This window comes from Pan paniscus, chromosome 5 (assembly GCF_029289425.2).
Source record: "Pan paniscus chromosome 5, NHGRI_mPanPan1-v2.0_pri, whole genome shotgun sequence".
NCBI classification, from domain to species: Eukaryota; Metazoa; Chordata; class Mammalia; order Primates; family Hominidae; genus Pan; species Pan paniscus.
The window spans coordinates 12,587,842-12,610,224 of record NC_073254.2 but is presented as its reverse complement, the minus strand read 5'-3'; positions in this window follow the sequence as shown (position 1 = coordinate 12,610,224).

Below are 22,383 nucleotides of genomic sequence, written 5' to 3'. Positions count from 1 at the left end.
ATTTCCATATTTATACAGATAGTGGTGTCGATATTTCCATGTTTTTACTGATATCGGTGTAGATATTTCCATGTTTATTCACATGGCGGTGTAGATATTTCCATGTTTATACATGTCGTGGTGTAGATATTTCCATGTTTATACAGATAGCGGTGTAGATATTTCCATGTTTATACATATAGCGGTGTAGATATTTCCATGTTTATACGGATCGTGGTGTAGACATTTCCATGTTTATACAGATAGCGGTGTTGATATTTCCATGTTTATACAGATAGCGGTGTAGATATTTCCATGTTTACTGAGATAGCGGTGTAGATATTTGCATATTTACACAGATTGCGGTGTAGATATTTCCATCTTTACACAGAGACCTGTGTACATATTTCCATGTTTACACAGATAGCTGTGTAGATATTTCCATGTTTACACAGATAGTGTTATAGATATTTCCATGTTTATACAGATAGCGGTGTAGATATTTCCATGTTTATAAAGATAGCGGTGTAGATATTTCCATCTTTATAGAGATAGCGGTGGAGATATTTCCATGTTTATACAGATAGCGATGTAGATATTTCCATATTTCTACAGATAGCGGTGGAGATATTTCCATGTTTATACAGATAGCCGTGTAGACATTTCCATGTTTATAGAGATAGCGGTGTAGATATTTCCAAGTTTATACAGATGGCAGTGTAGATATTTCCAGGTATATACAGATGGCAGTGTAGATATTTCCATGTTTATACAGATGGACGTGTAGATATTTCCATGTTTATAAAGATGACAGTGTAGATATTTCCATGTTTTCACAGATGGCGGTGTAGATATTTCCATGTTTATACAGATAGCGGTGTGGCTACTTCCATGTTTATACAGATAGCGGTGTAGATATTTCAATGGTTATAGAGATGTCTGTGTAGATAATTCCATGTTTATACAGATGGCCGTGTAGGTATTTCCATGTTTATTCAGATAGTGGTGTAGATATTCCCATGTTTATACAGATAGGCGTGTAGACATTTCCATGTTCATTGAGATAGCGGTGTAGATATTTCCATGTTTATACAGATGGCAGTGTAGATATTTCCAGGAATATACAGATGGCAGTGTAGATATTTCCATGTTTATACAGATGGACGTGTAGATATTTCCATGTTTATAAAGATGACAGCGTAGATATTTCCATGTTTTCACAGATGGCAGTTTAGATATTTCCATGTTTATACAGATAGCGGTGTGGCTACTTCCATTTTTATACAGAGAGTGGTGTAGATATTTCAATGATTATAGAGATGTCTGTGTAGATAATTCCATGTTTATACAGATGGCAGTGTTGATATTTCCATGTTTAGACAGATAGTGGTGTAGATATTTCCATGTTTATACAGATGACTGTGTAGGTATTTCCATGTGTGTACAGATGGCGGTGTAGATAGTTCCATGTTTTTTCACATGGCTGTGTAGATATTTCCATGTTTATACATGTCGTGGTGTATATATTTCCATGTTTGTACAGATAGCGGTGTAGATATTTCCATGTTTATAGTGATAGCGGTGTAGATATTTCCATGTTTATACAGATGGCAGTGTAGATATTTCCAGGTATATACAGATGGCAGTGAAGGTATTTCCATGTTTATACAGATGGACGTGTAGATATTTCCATGTTTATAAAGATGACAGTGTAGATATTTCCATGTTTTCACAGATGGCAGTGTAAATATTTCCATGTTTATACAGATAGCGGTGTAGATTTTTCAGTGGTTATAGAGATGTCTGTGTAGATAATTCCATGTTTATACAGATGGCAGTGTAGGTATTTCCATGTTTATACAGATAGTGGTGTAGATATTTCCATGTATATACAGATAAATGTGTAGGTATTTCCATGTGTGTACAGATGGCGGTGTCGATATTTCCATGTTAATTGAGATAGCATTGTAGATATTTCCATCTTTGCACAGACTGCGGTGTAGATATTTCCATGTTTATACAGATAACGCTGCAGATAATTCCATGTTCATACAGCTAGCGGTGTAGATATCTCCATGTTCATACAGACAGCGGTGGAGATATTTCTTTGTTTATACAGATAACGGGGCAGATATTTCCATGTTTATAGAGATGGTGTAGATATTTCCATATTTATACACATAGCGGTGTCAATATTTCCATGTTTATACTGATATCGGTGTAGATATTTCCATGTTTATTCACATAGCGGTGTAGATATTTCCATGTTTATACATCTCGCGGTGTAGATATTTCCATGTTTATACAGATAGCGGTGTAGATATTTCCATGTTTATACTGATAGCGGTGTGGCTACTTCCATGTTTATACAGATAGCAGTGTAGATATTTCAATGATTATAGAGATGTGTGTGTAGGTAATTCCATGTTTATACAGATGGCAGTGTAGATATTTCCATGTTTATACAGATAGTGGTGTAGATATTTCCATGTTTATTCAGATGACTGTGTAGATATTTCCATGTGTGTACAGATGGCGGTGTCGATATTTCCATGTTTATTGAGATAGCATTGTAGATATTTCCATCTTTGCACAGACTGCGGTGTAGAAATTTCCATGTTTATACAGTTAACGCTGCAGATAATTCCATGTTTATACAGCTAGCGGTGTAGATGTTTCCATGTTCATACAGACAGCGGTGGAGATATTTCTTTGTTTATACAGATAACGGTGTAGATATTTCCATGTTTATAGAGATAGTGGTGTAGATATTTCCATATTTATACAGATAGCGGTGTCGATATTTCCATGTTTTTACTGATAGCGGTGTAGATATTTCCATGTTTATTCACATGGCGGTGTAGATATTTCCATGTTTATACATGTCGTGGTGTAGATATTTCCATGTTTATACAGATAGCGGTGTAGATATTTCCATGTTTATACTGATAGCGGTGTAGATATTTCCAAGTTTATACATATAGCGGTGTAGATATTTCCATGTTTATACAGATCGTGGTGTAGACATTTCCATGTTTATACAGATAACGGTGTTGATATTTCCATGTTTATACAGATAGCGGTGTAGATATTTCCATGTTTACTGAGATATCGGTGTAGATATTTCCATATTTACACAGATTGCGGTGTAGATATTTCCATCTTTACACAGAGACCTGTGTAGATATTTCCATGTTTACACAGATAGCTGTGTAGATATTTCCATGTTTACACAGATAGTGTTATAGATATTTCCATGTTTATACAGATAGCGGTGTAGATATTTCCACGTTTATAAAGATAGCGGTGTAGATATTTCCATCTTTATTGAGATAGCGGTGGAGACATTTCCATGTTTATACAGATAGCGATGTAGGTATTTCCATGTTTCTACAGATAGCGGTGGAGATATTTCCATGTTTATACAGATAGCCGTGTAGACATTTCCATGTTTATAGAGATAGCGGTGTAGATATTTCCATGTTTATACAGATGGCAGTGTAGATATTTCCAGGTATATACAGATGGCAGTGTAGATATTTCCATGTTTATACAGATGGACGTGTAGATATTTCCATGTTTATAAAGATGACAGTGTAGATATTTCCATGTTTTCACAGATGGCAGTGTAGATATTTCCATGTTTATACAGATAGCGGTGTGGCTACTTCCATGTTTATACAGATAGCGGTGTAGATATTTCAATGGTTATAGAGATGTCTGTGTACATAATTCCATGTTTATACAGATGGCAGTGTAGGTATTTCCATGTTTATAGAGATAGTGGTGTAGATATTTCCATGTTTATACAGATGACTGTGTAGGTATTTCCATGTGTGTACAGATGGCGGTGTCGATATTTCCATGTTTATTGAGATAGCATTGTAGATATTTCCATCTTTGCACAGACTGTGGTGTAGATATATCCATGTTTATACAGATAACGCTGCAGATAATTCCATGTTTATACAGCTAGCGGTGTAGATGTTTCCATGTTCATACAGACAGCGGTGGAGATATTTCTTTGTTTATACAGATAACGGTGTAGATATTTCCATGTTTATAGAGATAGTGGTGTAGATATTTCCATATTTATAGATATAGCGGTGTCAATATTTCCATGTTTATACTGATAGTGGTGTAGATATTTCCATGTTTATTCACATAGCGGTGTAGATATTTCTATGTTTATAATTGTCGTGGTGTAGATATTTCCATGTTTATACACATAGCGGTGTAGATATTTCCATGTTTATACTTATAGCGGTGTGGCTACTTCCATGTTTATACAGATAGCGGTGTAGATATTTCAATGATTATAGAGATGTCTGTGTAGATATTTCCATGTTTATACAGATAGTGGTGTAGATATTTCCATGTTTATGCAGATGACTGTGTAGGTATTTCCATGTGTGTACAGATGGCGGTGTCGATATTTCCATGTTTATTGAGATAGCATTGTAGATATTTCCATCTTTGCACAGACTGCGGTGTAGATATTTCCATGTTTATACAGATAACGCTGCAGATAATTCCATGTTTATACAGCTAGCGGTGTAGATGTTTCCATGTTCATACAGACAGCGGTGGAGATATTTCTTTGTTTATACAGATAACGGTGTAGATATTTCCATGTTTATAGAGATAGTGGTGTAGATATTTCCATATTTATACAGATAGCGGTGTCGATATTTCCATGTTTTTACTGATAGCGGTGTAGATATTTCCATGTTTATTCACCTGGCGGTGTAGATATTACCATGTTTATACATGTCGTGGTGTAGATATTTCCATGTTTCTACAGATAGCGGTGTAGATATTTCCATGTTTATACTGATAGCGGTGTAGATATTTCCAAGTTTATACATATAGCGGTGTAGATATTTCCATGTTTATACAGATCGTGGTGTAGACATTTCCATGTTTATACAGATAACGGTGTTGATATTTCCATGTTTATACAGATAGCGGTGTAGATATTTCCATGTTTACTGAGATATCGGTGTAGATATTTCCATATTTACACAGATTGCGGTGTAGATATTTCCATCTTTACACAGAGACCTGTGTAGATATTTCCATGTTTACACAGATAGCTGTGTAGATATTTCCATGTTTACACAGATAGTGTTATAGATATTTCCATGTTTATACAGATAGCGGTGTAGATATTTCCACGTTTATAAAGATAGCGGTGTAGATATTTCCATCTTTATTGAGATAGCGGTGGAGACATTTCCATGTTTATACAGATAGCGATGTAGGTATTTCCATGTTTCTACAGATAGCGGTGGAGATATTTCCATGTTTATACAGATAGCCGTGTAGACATTTCCATGTTTATAGAGATAGCGGTGTAGATATTTCCATGTTTATACAGATGGCAGTGTAGATATTTCCAGGTATATACAGATGGCAGTGTAGATATTTCCATGTTTATACAGATGGACGTGTAGATATTTCCATGTTTATAAAGATGACAGTGTAGATATTTCCATGTTTTCACAGATGGCAGTGTAGATATTTCCATGTTTATACAGATAGCGGTGTAGATATTTCCATGTTTATACTGATAGTGGTGTGGCTACTTCCATGTTTATACAGATAGCGGTGTAGGTATTTCAATGATTATAGAGATGTCTGTGTAGGTAATTCCATGTTTATACAGATGGCAGTGTAGATATTTCCATGTTTATACAGATAGTGGTGTAGATATTTCCATGTTTATACACATGATTGTGTAGGTATTTCCATGTGTGTACAGATGGCGGTGTCGATATTTCCATGTTTATTGAGATAGCACTGTAGATATTTCCATCTTTGCACAGACTGTGGTGTAGATATTTCCATGTTTATACAGATAACGCTGCAGATAATTCCATGTTTATACACCTAGCGGTGTAGATGTTTCATGTTCATACAGACAGCGGTGGAGATATTTCTTTGTTTATACAGATAACGGTGTAGATATTTCCATGTTTATAGAGATAGCGGTGTAGATATTTCCATGTTCATTCACATGGCGATGTAGATATTTCCATGTTTATACATGTCGTGGTGTAGATATTTCCATGTTTATACAGACAGTGGTGTAGATATTTCCATGTTTATACTGATAGCAGTGTAGATATTTCCATGTTTATACATATAGCGGTGTAGATATTTCCATGTTTATACAGATCGTGGTGTAGACATTTCCATGTTTATACAGATAGCGGCGTTGATATTTCCATGTTTATACAGATAGCGGGGTAGATATTTCCATTTTTACTGAGATAGCGGTGTAGATATTTCCATATTTGCACAGATTGCGGTGTAGATATTTCCATCTTTACACAGAGACCTTTGTACATATTTCCATGTTTACACAGATAACTGTGTAGGTATTTCCATGTTTACACAGATAGTGTTATAGATATTTCCATGTTTATACAGATTGCGGTGTAGATATTTCCATGTTTATAAAGATAGCGGTGTAGATATTTCCATCTTTATAGAGATAGCGGTGGACATATTTCCATGTTTATACAGATAGCGGTGTAGATATTTCCATGTTTCTACTGATAGCGGTGGAGATATTTCCATGTTTATACAGATAGCCGTGTAGACATTTCCATGTTCATAGAGATAGCGGTGTAGATATTTCCATGTTTATACATATAGCAGTGTAGATATTTCCAGGAATATACAGATGGCAGTGTAGATATTTCCATGTTTATGCAGATGGACGTGTAGATATTTCCATGTTTATAAAGATGACAGTGTAGATATTTCCATGTTTTCACAGATGGCGGTGTAGATATTTCCATGTTTATACAGATAGCGGTGTGGCTACTTCCATGTTTATACAGATGGCGGTGTAGATATTTCAATGGTTATAGAGATGTCTGTGTAGATAATTCCATGTTTATACAGATGGCAGTGTAGATATTTCCATGTTTATACAGATAGTGGTGTAGATATTTCCATGTTTATACAGATGACTGTGTAGGTATTTCCATGTGTGTACAGATGGCGGTGTCGATATTTCCATGTTTATTGAGATATCATTGTAGATATTTCCATCTTTGCACAGACTGCGGTGTAGATATTTCCATGTTTATACAGATAACGCTGCAGATAATTCCATGTGTATACAGCTAGCGGTGTAGATGTTTCCATGTTCATACAGACAGCGGTGGAGATATTTTTTGTATATACAGATAACGCTGTAGTTATTTCCATGTTTATAGAGATAGTGGTGTAGATATTTCCAGATTTATACATATAGCGGTGTCAATATTTCCATGTTTATACTGATAGCGGTGTAGATATTTCCATATTTATTCACATAGCGGTGTAGATATTTCCATGTTTATACACGTCGTGGTGTAGATATTTCCATGTTTATACCTATAGCGGTGTAGATATTTCCATGTTTATACTGATAGTGGTGTGGATACTTCCATGTTTATACAGATAGCGGTGTAGATATTTCAATGATTATAGAGATGCCTGTGTAGGTAATTCCATGTTTATACAGATGGCAGTGTTGATATTTCCATGTTTATACAGATAGTGGTGTAGATATTTCCATGTTTATACAGATGACTGTGTAGGTATTTCCATGTGTGTACAGATGGCGGTGTCGATAGTTCCATGTTTTTTCACATGGCGGTGTAGATATTTCCATGTTTATACATGTCGTGGTGTAGATATTTCCATGTTTGTACAGATAGCGTTGTATATATTTCCATGTTTATACTGATAGCGGTGTAGATATTTCCATGTTTATACATATAGCGGAGTAGATATTTCCATGTTTATACAGATCGTGGTGTAGACATTTCCATGTTTATACAGATAGCGGTGTTATTTCCATGTTTACAGATAGCGGTGTAGATATTTCCATGTTTACTGAGATAGCGGTGTAGATATTTCCATATTTGCATAGATTGCGGTGTAGATATTACCATCTTTACACAGAGACCTGTGTACATATTTCCATGTTTACACAGATAGCTGTGTAGATATTTCCATGTTTACACAGATAGTGTTATAGATATTTCCATGTTTATACAGATAGCGGTGTAGATATTTCCATGTTTATAAAGATAGCGGTGTAGATATTTCCATCTTTATAGAGATAGCGGTGGAGATATTTCCATGTTTATACAGATAGCGATGTAGATATTTCCAAGTTTCTACAGATAGCGGTGGAGATATTTCCATTTTTATACAGATAGCCGTGTAGACATTTCCATGTTCATAGAGATAGCGGTGTAGTCATTTCCATGTTTATACAGATTGCAGTGTAGATATTTCCAGGTATATACAGATGGCAGTGTAGATATTTCCATGTTTATACAGATGGACGTGTAGATATTTCCATGTTTATAAAGATGACAGTGTAGATATTTCCATTTTTTCACACATGGCGGTGTAGATATTTCCATGTTTATACAGATAGCGGTGTGGCTACTTCCATGTTTATACAGATAGCGGTGTAGATATTTCAATGGTTATAGAGATGTCTGTGTAGATAATTCCATGTTTATACAGATGGCCGTGTAGGTATTTCCATGTTTATACAGATAGTGGTGTAGATATTTCCATGTTTATACAGATGACTGTGTAGGTATTTCCATGTGTGTACAGATGGCGGTGTCGATATTTCCATGTTTATTGAGATAGCATTGTAGATATTTCCATCTTTGCACAGACTGCCGTGTAGATATTTCCACGTTTATACAGATAACGCTGCAGATAATTCCATATTTATACAGCTAGCGGTGTAGATGTTTCCATGTTCATATAGACAGCGGTGGAGATATTTCTTTGTTTCTACAGATAACGGTGTAGATATTTCCATGTTTATAGAGATAGTGGTGTAGATATTTCCAGATTTATACAGATAGCGGTGTCAATATTTCCATGTTTATACTGATAGCGGTGTAGATATTTCCATATTTATTCACATAGCGGTGAAGATATTTCCATGTTTATACACGTCGTGGTGTAGATATTTCCATGTTTATACAGATAGCGGTGTAGATATTTCCATGTTTATACTGATAGTGGTGTGGATACTTCCATGTTTATACAGATAGCGGTGTAGATATTTCAATGATTATAGAGATGTCTGTGTAGGTAATTCCATGTTTATACAGATGGCAGTGTAGATATTTCCATGTTTATATAGATAGTGTTGTTGATATTTCCATGTTTATACAGATGACTGTGTAGGCATTTCCATGTGTGTACATATGGCGGTGTAGATATTTCCATGTTTATTCACATGGCGGTGTAGATATTTCCATGTTTATACATGTCGTGGTGTAGATATTTCCATGTTTGTACAGATAGCGTTGTAGATATTTCCATGTTTATACTGATAGCGGTGTAGATATTTCCATGTTTATACATATAGCGGAGTAGATATTTCCATGTTTATACAGATCGTGGTGTAGACATTTCCATGTTTATACAGATAGCGGTGTTATTTCCATGTTTATACAGTTAGCGGTGTAGATATTTCCATGTTTACTGAGATAGCGGTGTAGATATTTCCATATTTGCACAGATTGCGGTGTAGATATTTCCATCTTTACACAGAGACCTGTGTACATTTTTCCATGTTTACACAGATAGCTGTGTAGATATTTCCATGTTTACACAGATAGTGTTATAGATATTTCCATGTTTATACAGATAGCGGTGTAGATATTTCCATGTTTATAAAGATAGCGGTGTAGATATTTCCATCTTTATAGAGATAGCGGTGGAGATATTTCCATGTTTATACAGATAGCGATGTAGATATTTCCAAGTTTCTACAGATAGCGGTGGAGATATTTCCATTTTTATACAGATAGCCGTGTAGACATTTCCATGTTCATAGAGATAGCGGTGTAGATATTTCCATGTTTATACAGATTGCAGTGTAGATATTTCCACGTATATACAGAAGGCAGTGTAGATATTTCCATGTTTATACAGATGGACGTGTAGATATTTCCATGTTTATAAAGATGACAGTGTAGATATTTCCATGTTTTCACAGATGGCAGTGTAGATATTTCCATGTTTATACAGATAGCGGTGTGGCTACTTCCATGTTTATACAGATAGCGGTGTAGATATTTCAATGGTTATAGAGATGTCTGTGTAGATAATAACATGTTTATACAGATGGCCGTGTAGGTATTTCCATGTTTATACAGATAGTGGTGTAGATATTCCCATGTTTATACAGATAGGCGTGTAGTCATTTCCATGTTCATAGAGATAGCGGTGTAGATATTTCCATGTTTATACAGATGGCAGTGTAGGTATATCCAGGAATATACAGATGGCAGTGTAGATATTTCCATGTTTATACAGATGGACGTGTAGATATTTCCATGTTTATAAAGATGACAGTGTAGATATTTCCATGTTTTCACATATGGCGGTGTAGATATTTCCATGTTTATACAGATAGCGGTGTGGCTACTTCCATGTTTATACAGAGAGCGGTGTAGATATTTCAATGGTTATAGAGATGTCTGTGTAGATAATTCCATGTTTATACAGATGGCAGTGTAGGTATTTCCATGTTTATACAGATAGTGGTGTAGATATTTCCATGTTTATACAGATGACTGTGTAGGTATTTCCATGTGTGTACAGATGGCGGTGTCGATATTTCCATGTTTATTGAGATAGCATTGTAGATATTTCCATCTTTGCACAGACTGCGGTGTGGATATTGCCATGTTTATACAGATAACGCTGCAGATAATTCCATGTTTATACAGCTAGCGGTGTAGATGTTTCCATGTTCATACAGACAGCGGTGGAGATATATCTTTGTTTTTACAGATAACGGTGTAGATATTTCCATGTTTATAGAGATAGTGGTGTAGATATTTCCGTATTTATACAGATAGCGGTGTCGATATTTCCATGTTTATACTGATAGCGGTGTAGATATTTCCATGTTTATTCACATGGCGGTGTAGATATTTCCATGTTTATACACGTCGTGGTGTAGATATTTCCATGTTTATACAGATAGCGGTGTAGATATTTCCATGTTTATACTGATAGCGGTGTGGCTACTTCCATGTTTATACAGATAGCGGTGTAGATATTTCAATGACTATAGAGATGTCTGTGTAGGTAATTCCATGTTTATACAGATGGCAGTGTAGATATTTCCATGTTTATACAGATAGTGGTGTAGATATTTCCATGTTTATACAGATGACTGTGTAGGTATTTCCATGTGTGTACAGATGGCGGTGTCGATATTTCCATGTTTATTGAGATAGCATTGTAGATATTTCCATCTTTGCACAGACTGCGGTGTAGATATTTCCATGTTTATACAGATAACGCTGCAGATAATTCCATGTTTATACAGCTAGCGGTGTAGATGTTTCCATGTTCATACAGACAGCGGTGGAGATATTTCTTTGTTTATACAGATAACGGTGTAGATATTTCCATGTTTATAGAGATAGTGGTGTAGATATTTCCATATTTATACAGATAGCGGTGTCGATATTTCCATGTTTATACTGATAGCGGTGTAGATATTTCCATGTTTATTCACATGGCGGTGTAGATATTTCCATGTTTATACATGTCGTGGTGTAGATATTTCCATGTTTATACAGATAGCGGTGTAGATATTTCCAGGTTTATATTGATAGCGGTGTAGGTATTTCCATGTTTATACATATAGCGGTGTAGATATTTCCATGTTTATACAGATCGTGGTGTAGACATTTCCATGTTTATACAGATAGCGGTGTTGATATTTCCATGTTTATACAGATAGCGGTGTAGATATTTCCATGTTTACTGAGATAGCGGTGTAGATATTTCCATATTTACACAGATTGCGGTGTAGATATTTCCATCTTTACACAGAGACCTGTGTAGATATTTCCATGTTTACACAGATAGCTGTGTAGATATTTCCATGTTTACACAGATAGTGTTATAGATATTTCCATGTTTATACAGATAGCGGTGTAGATATTTCCAAGTTCATAAAGATAGCGGTGTAGATATTTCCATCTTTATAGAGATAGCGGTGGAGACATTTCCATGTTTATACAGATAGCGATGTAGGTATTTCCATGTTTCTACAGATAGCGGTGGAGATATTTCCATGTTTATACAGATAGCCGTGTAGACATTTCCATGTTTATAGAGATAGCGGTGTAGATATTTCCATGTTTATACAGATGGCAGTGTAGATATTTCCAGGTATATACAGACGGCAGTGTAGATATTTCCATGTTTATACAGATGGACTTGTAGATATTTCCATGTTTATAAAGATGAGAGTGTAGATATTTCCATGTTTTCACAGATGGCGGTGTAGATATTTCCATGTTTATACAGATAGCGGTGTGGCTACTTCCATGTTTATACAGATAGCGGTGTAGATATTTCAATGGTTATAGAGATGTCTGTGTAGATAATTCCATGTTTTGCAGATGGCAGTGTAGATATTTCCATGTTTATACAGATAGTGGTGTAGATATTTCCATGTTTATACAGATGACTGTGTAGGTATTTCCATGTGTGTACAGATGGCGGTGTCGATATTTCCATGTTTATTGAGATAGCATTGTAGATATTTCCATCTTTGCACAGACTGCGGTGTAGATATTTCCACGTTTATACAGATAACGCTGCAGATAATTCCATATTTATACAGCTAGCGGTGTAGATGTTTCCATGTTCATATAGACAGCGGTGGAGATATTTCTTTGTTTCTACAGATAACGGTGTAGATATTTCCATGTTTATAGAGATAGTGGTGTAGATATTTCCAGATTTATACAGATAGCGGTGTCAATATTTCCATGTTTATACTGATAGCGGTGTAGATATTTCCATATTTATTCACATAGCGGTGAAGATATTTCCATGTTTATACACGTCGTGGTGTAGATATTTCCATGTTTATACACATAGCGGTGTAGATATTTCCATGTTTATACTGATAGTGGTGTGGATACTTCCATGTTTATACAGATAGCGGTGTAGATATTTCAATGATTATAGAGATGTCTGTGTAGGTAATTCCATGTTTATACAGATGGCAGTGTAGATATTTCCATGTTTATATAGATAGTGTTGTTGATATTTCCATGTTTATACAGATGACTGTGTAGGCATTTCCATGTGTGTACAGATGGCGGTGTAGATATTTCCATGTTTATTCACATGGCGGTGTAGATATTTCCATGTTTATACATGTCGTGGTGTAGATATTTCCATGTTTGTACAGATAGCGTTGTAGATATTTCCATGTTTATACTGATAGCGGTGTAGATATTTCCATGTTTATACATATAGCGGAGTAGATATTTCCATGTTTATACAGATCGTGGTGTAGACATTTCCATGTTTATACAGATAGCGGTGTTATTTCCATGTTTATACAGTTAGCGGTGTAGATATTTCCATGTTTACTGAGATAGCGGTGTAGATATTTCCATATTTGCACAGATTGCGGTGTAGATATTTCCATCTTTACACAGAGACCTGTGTACATTTTTCCATGTTTACACAGATAGCTGTGTAGATATTTCCATGTTTACACAGATAGTGTTATAGATATTTCCATGTTTATACAGATAGCGGTGTAGATATTTCCATGTTTATAAAGATAGCGGTGTAGATATTTCCATCTTTATAGAGATAGCGGTGGAGATATTTCCATGTTTATACAGATAGCGATGTAGATATTTCCAAGTTTCTACAGATAGCGGTGGAGATATTTCCATTTTTATACAGATAGCCGTGTAGACATTTCCATGTTCATAGAGATAGCGGTGTAGATATTTCCATGTTTATACAGATTGCAGTGTAGATATTTCCACGTATATACAGAAGGCAGTGTAGATATTTCCATGTTTATACAGATGGACGTGTAGATATTTCCATGTTTATAAAGATGACAGTGTAGATATTTCCATGTTTTCACAGATGGCAGTGTAGATATTTCCATGTTTATACAGATAGCGGTGTGGCTACTTCCATGTTTATACAGATAGCGGTGTAGATATTTCAATGGTTATAGAGATGTCTGTGTAGATAATTCCATGTTTATACAGATGGCCGTGTAGGTATTTCCATGTTTATACAGATAGTGGTGAAGATATTCCCATGTTTATACAGATAGGCGTGTAGTCATTTCCATGTTCATAGAGATAGCGGTGTAGATATTTCCATGTTTATACAGATGGCAGTGTAGGTATATCCAGGAATATACAGATGGCAGTGTAGATATTTCCATGTTTATACAGATGGACGTGTAGATATTTCCATGTTTATAAAGATGACAGTGTAGATATTTCCATGTTTTCACATATGGCGGTGTAGATATTTCCATGTTTATACAGATAGCGGTGTGGCTACTTCCATGTTTATACAGAGAGCGGTGTAGATATTTCAATGGTTATAGAGATGTCTGTGTAGATAATTCCATGTTTATACAGATGGCAGTGTAGGTATTTCCATGTTTATACAGATAGTGGTGTAGATATTTCCATGTTTATACAGATGACTGTGTAGGTATTTCCATGTGTGTACAGATGGCGGTGTCGATATTTCCATGTTTATTGAGATAGCATTGTAGATATTTCCATCTTTGCACAGACTGCGGTGTGGATATTGCCATGTTTATACAGATAACGCTGCAGATAATTCCATGTGTATGCAGCTAGCGGTGTAGATGTCTCCATGTTCATACAGACAGCGGTGGAGATATATCTTTGTTTATACAGATAACGGTGTAGATATTTCCATGTTTATAGAGATAGTGGTGTAGATATTTCCGTATTTATACAGATAGCGGTGTCGATATTTCCATGTTTATACTGATAGCGGTGTAGATATTTGCATGTTTATTCACATGGCGGTGTAGATATTTCCATGTTTATACATGTCGCGGTGTAGATATTTCCATGTTTATACAGATAGCGGTGTAGATATTTCCATGTTTATACTGATAGCGGTGTGGCTACTTCCATGTTTATACAGATAGCAGTGTAGATATTTCAATGATTATAGAGATGTCTGTGTAGGTATTTCCATGTTTATACAGATGGCAGTGTAGATATTTCTATGTATATACAGATAGTGGTGTAGATATTTCCATGTTTATACAGATGACTGTGTAGGTATTTCCCTGTGTGTACGGATGGCGGTGTCGATATTTCCATGTTTATTGAGAGAGCATTGCAGATATTTCCATCTTTGCACAGACTGCGGTGTAGATACTTCCATGTTTATACAGATAACGCTGCAGTTAATTCCATGTTTATACAGCTAGCGGTGTAGATGTCTCCATGTTCATACAGACAGCGGTGGAGATATTTCTTTGTTTATACAGATAACGGTGTAGATATTTCCATGTTTATAGAGAAAGTGGTGTAGATATTTCCATATTTATACAGATAGCGGTGTCAATATTTCCATGTTTATACTGATAGCGGTGTAGATATTACCATGTTTATTCACATAGCGGTGTAGATATTTCCATGTTTATACACGTCGTGGTGTAGATATTTCCATGTTTATACAGACAGCGGTGTAGATATTTCCATGTTTATACTGATAGCGGTGTGGCTACTTCCATGTTTATACAGATAGCGGTGTAGATATTTCAATGATTATAGAGATGTCTGTGTAGGTAATTCCATGTTTATACAGATGGCAGTGTAGATATTTCCATGTTTATACAGATAGTGGTGTAGATATTTCCATGTTTATTCAGATGACTGTGTAGTTATTTCCATGTGTGTACAGATGGCGGTGTCGATATTTCCATGTTTATTGAGATAGCATTGTAGATATTTCCATCTTTGCACAGACTGCGGTGTAGATATTTCCATGTTTATACAGATAACGCTGCAGATAATTCCATGTTTATACAGCTAGCGGTGTAGATGTTTCCATGTTCATACAGACAGCGGTGGAGATATTTCTTTGTTTATACAGATAACGGTGTAGATATTTCCATGTTTATAGAGATAGTGGTGTAGATATTTCCATATTTATACAGATAGCGGTGTCGATATTTCCATGTTTTTACTGATAGCGGTGTAGATATTTCCATGTTTATTCACCTGGCGGTGTAGATATTTCCATGTTTATACATGTCGTGGTGTAGATATTTCCATGTTTATACAGATAGCGGTGTAGATATTTCCATGTTTATACTGATAGCGGTGTAGATATTTCCAAGTTTATACATATAGCGGTGTAGATATTTCCATGTTTATACAGATCGTGGTGTAGACATTTCCATGTTTATACAGATAACGGTGTTGATATTTCCATGTTTATACAGATAGCGGTGTAGATATTTCCATGTTTACTGAGATATCGGTGTAGATATTTCCATATTTACACAGATTGCGGTGTAGATATTTCCATCTTTACACAGAGACCTGTGTAGATATTTCCCTGTTTACACAGATAGCTGTGTAGATATTTCCATGTTTACACAGATAGTGTTATAGATATTTCCATGTTTATACAGATAGCGGTGTAGATATTTCCACGTTTATAAAGATAGCGGTGTAGATATTTCCATCTTTATAGAGATAGTGGTGGAGACATTTCCATGTTTATACAGATAGCGATGTAGGTATTTCCATGTTTCTACAGATAGCGGTGGAGATATTTCCATGTTTATACAGATAGCCGTGTAGACATTTCCATGTTTATAGAGATAGCGGTGTAGATATTTCCATGTTTATACAGATGGCAGTGTAGATATTTCCAGGTATATACAGATGGCAGTGTAGATATTTCCATGTTTATACAGATGGACGTGTAGATATTTCCATGTTTATAAAGATGACAGTGTAGATATTTCCATGTTTTCACAGATGGCAGTGTAAATATTTCCATGTTTATACAGATAGCGGTGTGGCTACTTCCATGTTTATACAGATAGCGGTGTAGATATTTCAATGGTTATAGAGATGTCTGTGTACATAATTCCATGTTTATACAGATGGCAGTGTAGGTATTTCCATGTTTATAGAGATAGTGGTGTAGATATTTCCATGTTTATACAGATGACTGTGTAGGTATTTCCATGTGTGTACAGATGGTGGTGTCGATATTTCCATGTTTATTGAGATAGCATTGTAGATATTTCCATCTTTGCACAGACTGTGGTGTAGATATATCCATGTTTATACAGATAACGCTGCAGATAATTCCATGTTTATACAGCTAGCGGTGTAGATGTTTCCATGTTCATACAGACAGCGGTGGAGATATTTCTTTGTTTATACAGATAACGGTGTAGATATTTCCATGTTTATAGAGATAGTGGTGTAGATATTTCCATATTTATAGATATTGCGGTGTCAATATTTCCATGTTTATACTGATAGCGGTGTAGATATTTCCATGTTTATTCACATAGCGGTGTAGATATTTCTATGTTTATAATTGTCGTGGTGTAGATATTTCCATGTTTATACACATAGCGGTGTAGATATTTCCATGTTTATACTGATAGCGGTGTGGCTACTTCCATGTTTATACAGATAGCGGTGTAGATATTTCAATGATTATAGAGATGTCTGTGTAGATATTTCCATGTTTATACAGATAGTGGTGTAGATATTTCCATGTTTATGGAGATGACTGTGTAGGTATTTCCATGTGTGTACAGATGGCGGTGTCCATATTTCCATGTTTATTGAGATAGCATTGTAGATATTTCCATCTTTGCACAGACTGCGGTGTAGATATTTCCATGTTTATACAGATAACGCTGCAGATAATTCCATGTTTATACAGCTAGCGGTGTAGATGTTTCCATGTTCATACAGACAGCGGTGGAGATATTTCTTTGTTTATACAGATAACGGTGTAGATATTTCCATGTTTATAGAGATAGTGGTGTAGATATTTCCATATTTATACAGATAGCGGTGTCGATATTTCCATGTTTTTACTGATAGCGGTGTAGATATTTCCATGTTTATTCACATGGCGGTGTAGATATTTCCATGTTTATACATGTCGTGGTGTAGATATTTCCATGTTTATACAGATAGCGGTGTAGATATTTCCATGTTTATACTGATAGTGGTGTAGATATTTCCAAGTTTATACATATAGCGGTGTAGATATTTCCATGTTTATACAGATCGTGGTGTAGACATTTCCATGTTTATACAGATAACGGTGTTGATATTTCCATGTTTATACAGATAGCGGTGTAGATATTTCCATGTTTACTGAGATATCGGTGTAGATATTTCCATATTTACACAGATTGCGGTGTAGATATTTCCATCTTTACACAGAGACCTGTGTAGATATTTCCATGTTTACACAGATAGCTGTGTAGATATTTCCATGTTTACACAGATAGTGTTATAGATATTTCCATGTTTATACAGATAGCGGTGTAGATATTTCCACGTTTATAAAGATAGCGGTGTAGATATTTCCATCTTTATTGAGATAGCGGTGGAGACATTTCCATGTTTATACAGATAGCGATGTAGGTATTTCCATGTTTCTACAGATAGCGGTGGAGATATTTCCATGTTTATACAGATAGCCGTGTAGACATTTCCATGTTTATAGAGATAGCGGTGTAGATATTTCCATGTTTATACAGATGGCAGTGTAGATATTTCCAGGTATATACAGATGGCAGTGTAGATATTTCCATGTTTATACAGATGGACGTGTAGATATTTCCATGTTTATAAAGATGACAGTGTAGATATTTCCATGTTTTCACAGATGGCAGTGTAGATATTTCCATGTTTATACAGATAGCGGTGTGGCTACTTCCATGTTTATACAGAGAGCGGTGTAGATATGTCAATGGTTATAGAGATGTCTGTGTACATAATTCCATGTTTATACAGATGGCAGTGTAGGTATTTCCATGTTTATAGAGATAGTGGTGTAGATATTTCCATGTTTATACAGATGACTGTGTAGGTATTTCCATGTGTGTACAGATGGCGGTGTCGATATTTCCATGTTTATTGAGATAGCATTGTAGTTATTTCCATCTTTGCACAGACTGTGGTGTAGATATATCCATGTTTATACAGATAACGCTGCAGATAATTCCATGTTTATACAGCTAGCGGTGTAGATGTTTCCATGTTCATACAGACAGCGGTGGAGATATTTCTTTGTTTATACAGATAACGGTGTAGATATTTCCATGTTTATAGAGATAGTGGTGTAGATATTTCCATATTTATAGATATAGCGGTGTCAATATTTCCATGTTTATACTGATAGCGGTGTAGATATTTCCATGTTTATTCACATAGCGGTGTAGATATTTCTATGTTTATAATTGTCGTGGTGTAGATATTTCCATGTTTATACACATAGCGGTGTAGATATTTCCATGTTTATACTGATAGCGGTGTGGCTACTTCCATGTTTATACAGATAGCGGTGTAGATATTTCAATGATTATAGAGATGTCTGTGTAGGTAATTCCATGTTTATGCAGATGGCAGTGTAGATATTTCCATGTTTATACAGATAGTGGTGTAGATATTTCCATGTTTATACAGATGACTGTGTAGGTATTTCCACGTGTGTACAGATGGCGGTGTCGATATTTCCATGTTTATTGAGATAGCATTGTAGATATTTCCATCTTTGCACAGACTGCGGTGTAGATACTTCCATGTTTATACAGATAACGCTGCAGATAATTCCATGTTTATACAGCTAGCGGTGTAGATGTTTCCATGTTCATACAGACAGCGGTGGAGATATTTCTTTGTTTATACAGATAACGGTGTAGATATTTCCATGTTTATAGAGATAGTGGTGTAGATATTTCCATATTTATACAGATAGCGGTGTCGATATTTCCATGTTTTTACTGATAGCGGTGTAGATATATCCATGTTTATTCACATGGCGGTGTAGATATTTCCATGTTTATTCATGTCGTGGTGTAGATATTTCCATGGTTATACAGATAGCGGTGTAGATATTTCCATGTTTATACTGATAGCGGTGTAGATATTTTCATGTTTATAAAGATAGCCGTGTAGATATTTCCATGTTTATACAGATCGTGGTGTAGACATTTCCATGTTTATACAGATAGCGGTGTTGATATTTCCATGTTTTTACAGATAGCGTTGTAGATATTTCCATGTTTACTGAGATAGCGGTGTAGATATTTCCATATTTGCACAGATTGCGGTGTAGAGATTTCCATCTTTACACAGAGACCTGTGTACATATTTCCATGTTTACACAGATAGCTGTGTAGATATTTCCATGTTTATAGAGAAAGCGGTATAGGTATTTCCATGTTTATACAGATGGCAGTGTAGATATTTCCAGGTATATACAGATGGCAGTGTAGATATTTCCATGTTTATACAGATGGACGTGTAGATATTTCCATGTTTATAAAGATGACTGTGTAGATATTTCCATGTTTTCACAGATGGCAGTGTAGATATTTCCATGTTTATACATATAGCGGTGTGGCTACTTCCATGTTTATACAGATAGCGGTGTAGATATGTCAATGGTTATAGAGATGTCTGTGTACATAATTCCATGTTTATACAGATGGCAGTGTAGGTATTTCCATGTTTATAGAGATAGTGGTGTAGATATTTCCATGATTATACAGATGACTGTGTCGGTATTTCGATGTGTGTACAGATGGCGGTGTCGATATTTCCATGTTTATTGAGATAGCATTGTAGATATTTCCATCTTTGCACAGACTGTGGTGTAGATATATCCATGTTTATACAGATAACGCTGCAGATAATTCCATGTTTATACAGCTAGCGGTGTAGATGTTTCCATGTTCATACAGACAGCGGTGGAGATATTTCTTTGTTTATACAGATAACGGTGTAGATATTTCCATGTTTATAGAGATAGTGGTGTAGATATTTCCATATTTATAGATATAGCGGTGTCAATATTTCCATGTTTATACTGATAGCGGTGTAGATATTTCCATGTTTATTCACGTAGCGGTGTAGATATTTCTATGTTTATAATTGTCGTGGTGTAGATATTTCCATGTTTATACACATAGCGGTGTAGATATTTCCATGTTTATACTGATAGCGGTGTGGCTACTTCCATGTTTATACAGATAGCGGTGTAGATATTTCAATGATTATAGAGATGTCTGTGTAGGTAATTCCATGTTTATGCAGATGGCAGTGTAGATATTTCCATGTTTATACAGATAGTGGTGTAGATATTTCCATGTTTATACAGATGACTGTGTAGGTATTTCCACGTGTGTACAGATGGCGGTGTCGATATTTCCATGTTTATTGAGATAGCATTGTAGATATTTCCATCTTTGCACAGACTGCGGTGTAGATACTTCCATGTTTATACAGATAACGCTGCAGATAATTCCATGTTTATACAGCTAGCGGTGTAGATGTTTCCATGTTCATATAGACAGCGGTGGAGATATTTCTTTGTTTATACAGATAACGGTGTAGATATTTCCATGTTTATAGAGATAGTGGTGTAGATATTTCCATATTTATACAGATAGCGGTGTCGATATTTCCATGTTTTTACTGATAGCGGTGTAGATATATCCATGTTTATTCACATGGCGGTGTAGATATTTCCATGTTTATTCATGTCGTGGTGTAGATATTTCCATGGTTATACAGATAGCGGTGTAGATATTTCCATGTTTATACTGATAGCGGTGTAGATATTTCCATGTTTATAAAGATAGCCGTGTAGATATTTCCATGTTTATACAGATCGTGGTGTAGACATTTCCATGTTTATACAGATAGCGGTGTTGATATTTCCATGTTTTTACAGATAGCGTTGTAGATATTTCCATGTTTACTGAGATAGCGGTGTAGATATTTCCATATTTGCACAGATTGCGGTGTAGAGATTTCCATCTTTACACAGAGACCTGTGTACATATTTCCATGTTTACACAGATAGCTGTGTAGATATTTCCATGTTTATAGAGAAAGCGGTGTAGGTATTTCCATGTTTATACAGATGGCAGTGTAGATATTTCCAGGTATATACAGATGGCAGTGTAGATATTTCCATGTTTATACAGATGGACGTGTAGATATTTCCATGTTTATAAAGATGACTGTGTAGATATTTCCATGTTTTCACAGATGGCGGTGTAGATATTTCCATGTTTATACAGATAGCGGTGTGGCTAATTCCATGTTTATACAGATAGCGGTGTAGATTTTTCAGTGGTTATAGAGATGTCTGTGTAGATAATTCCATGTTTATACAGATGGCAGTGTAGGTATTTCCATGTTTATACAGATAGTGGTGTAGATATTTCCATGTATATACAGATAAATGTGTAGGTATTTCCATGTGTGTACAGATGGCGGTGTCGAT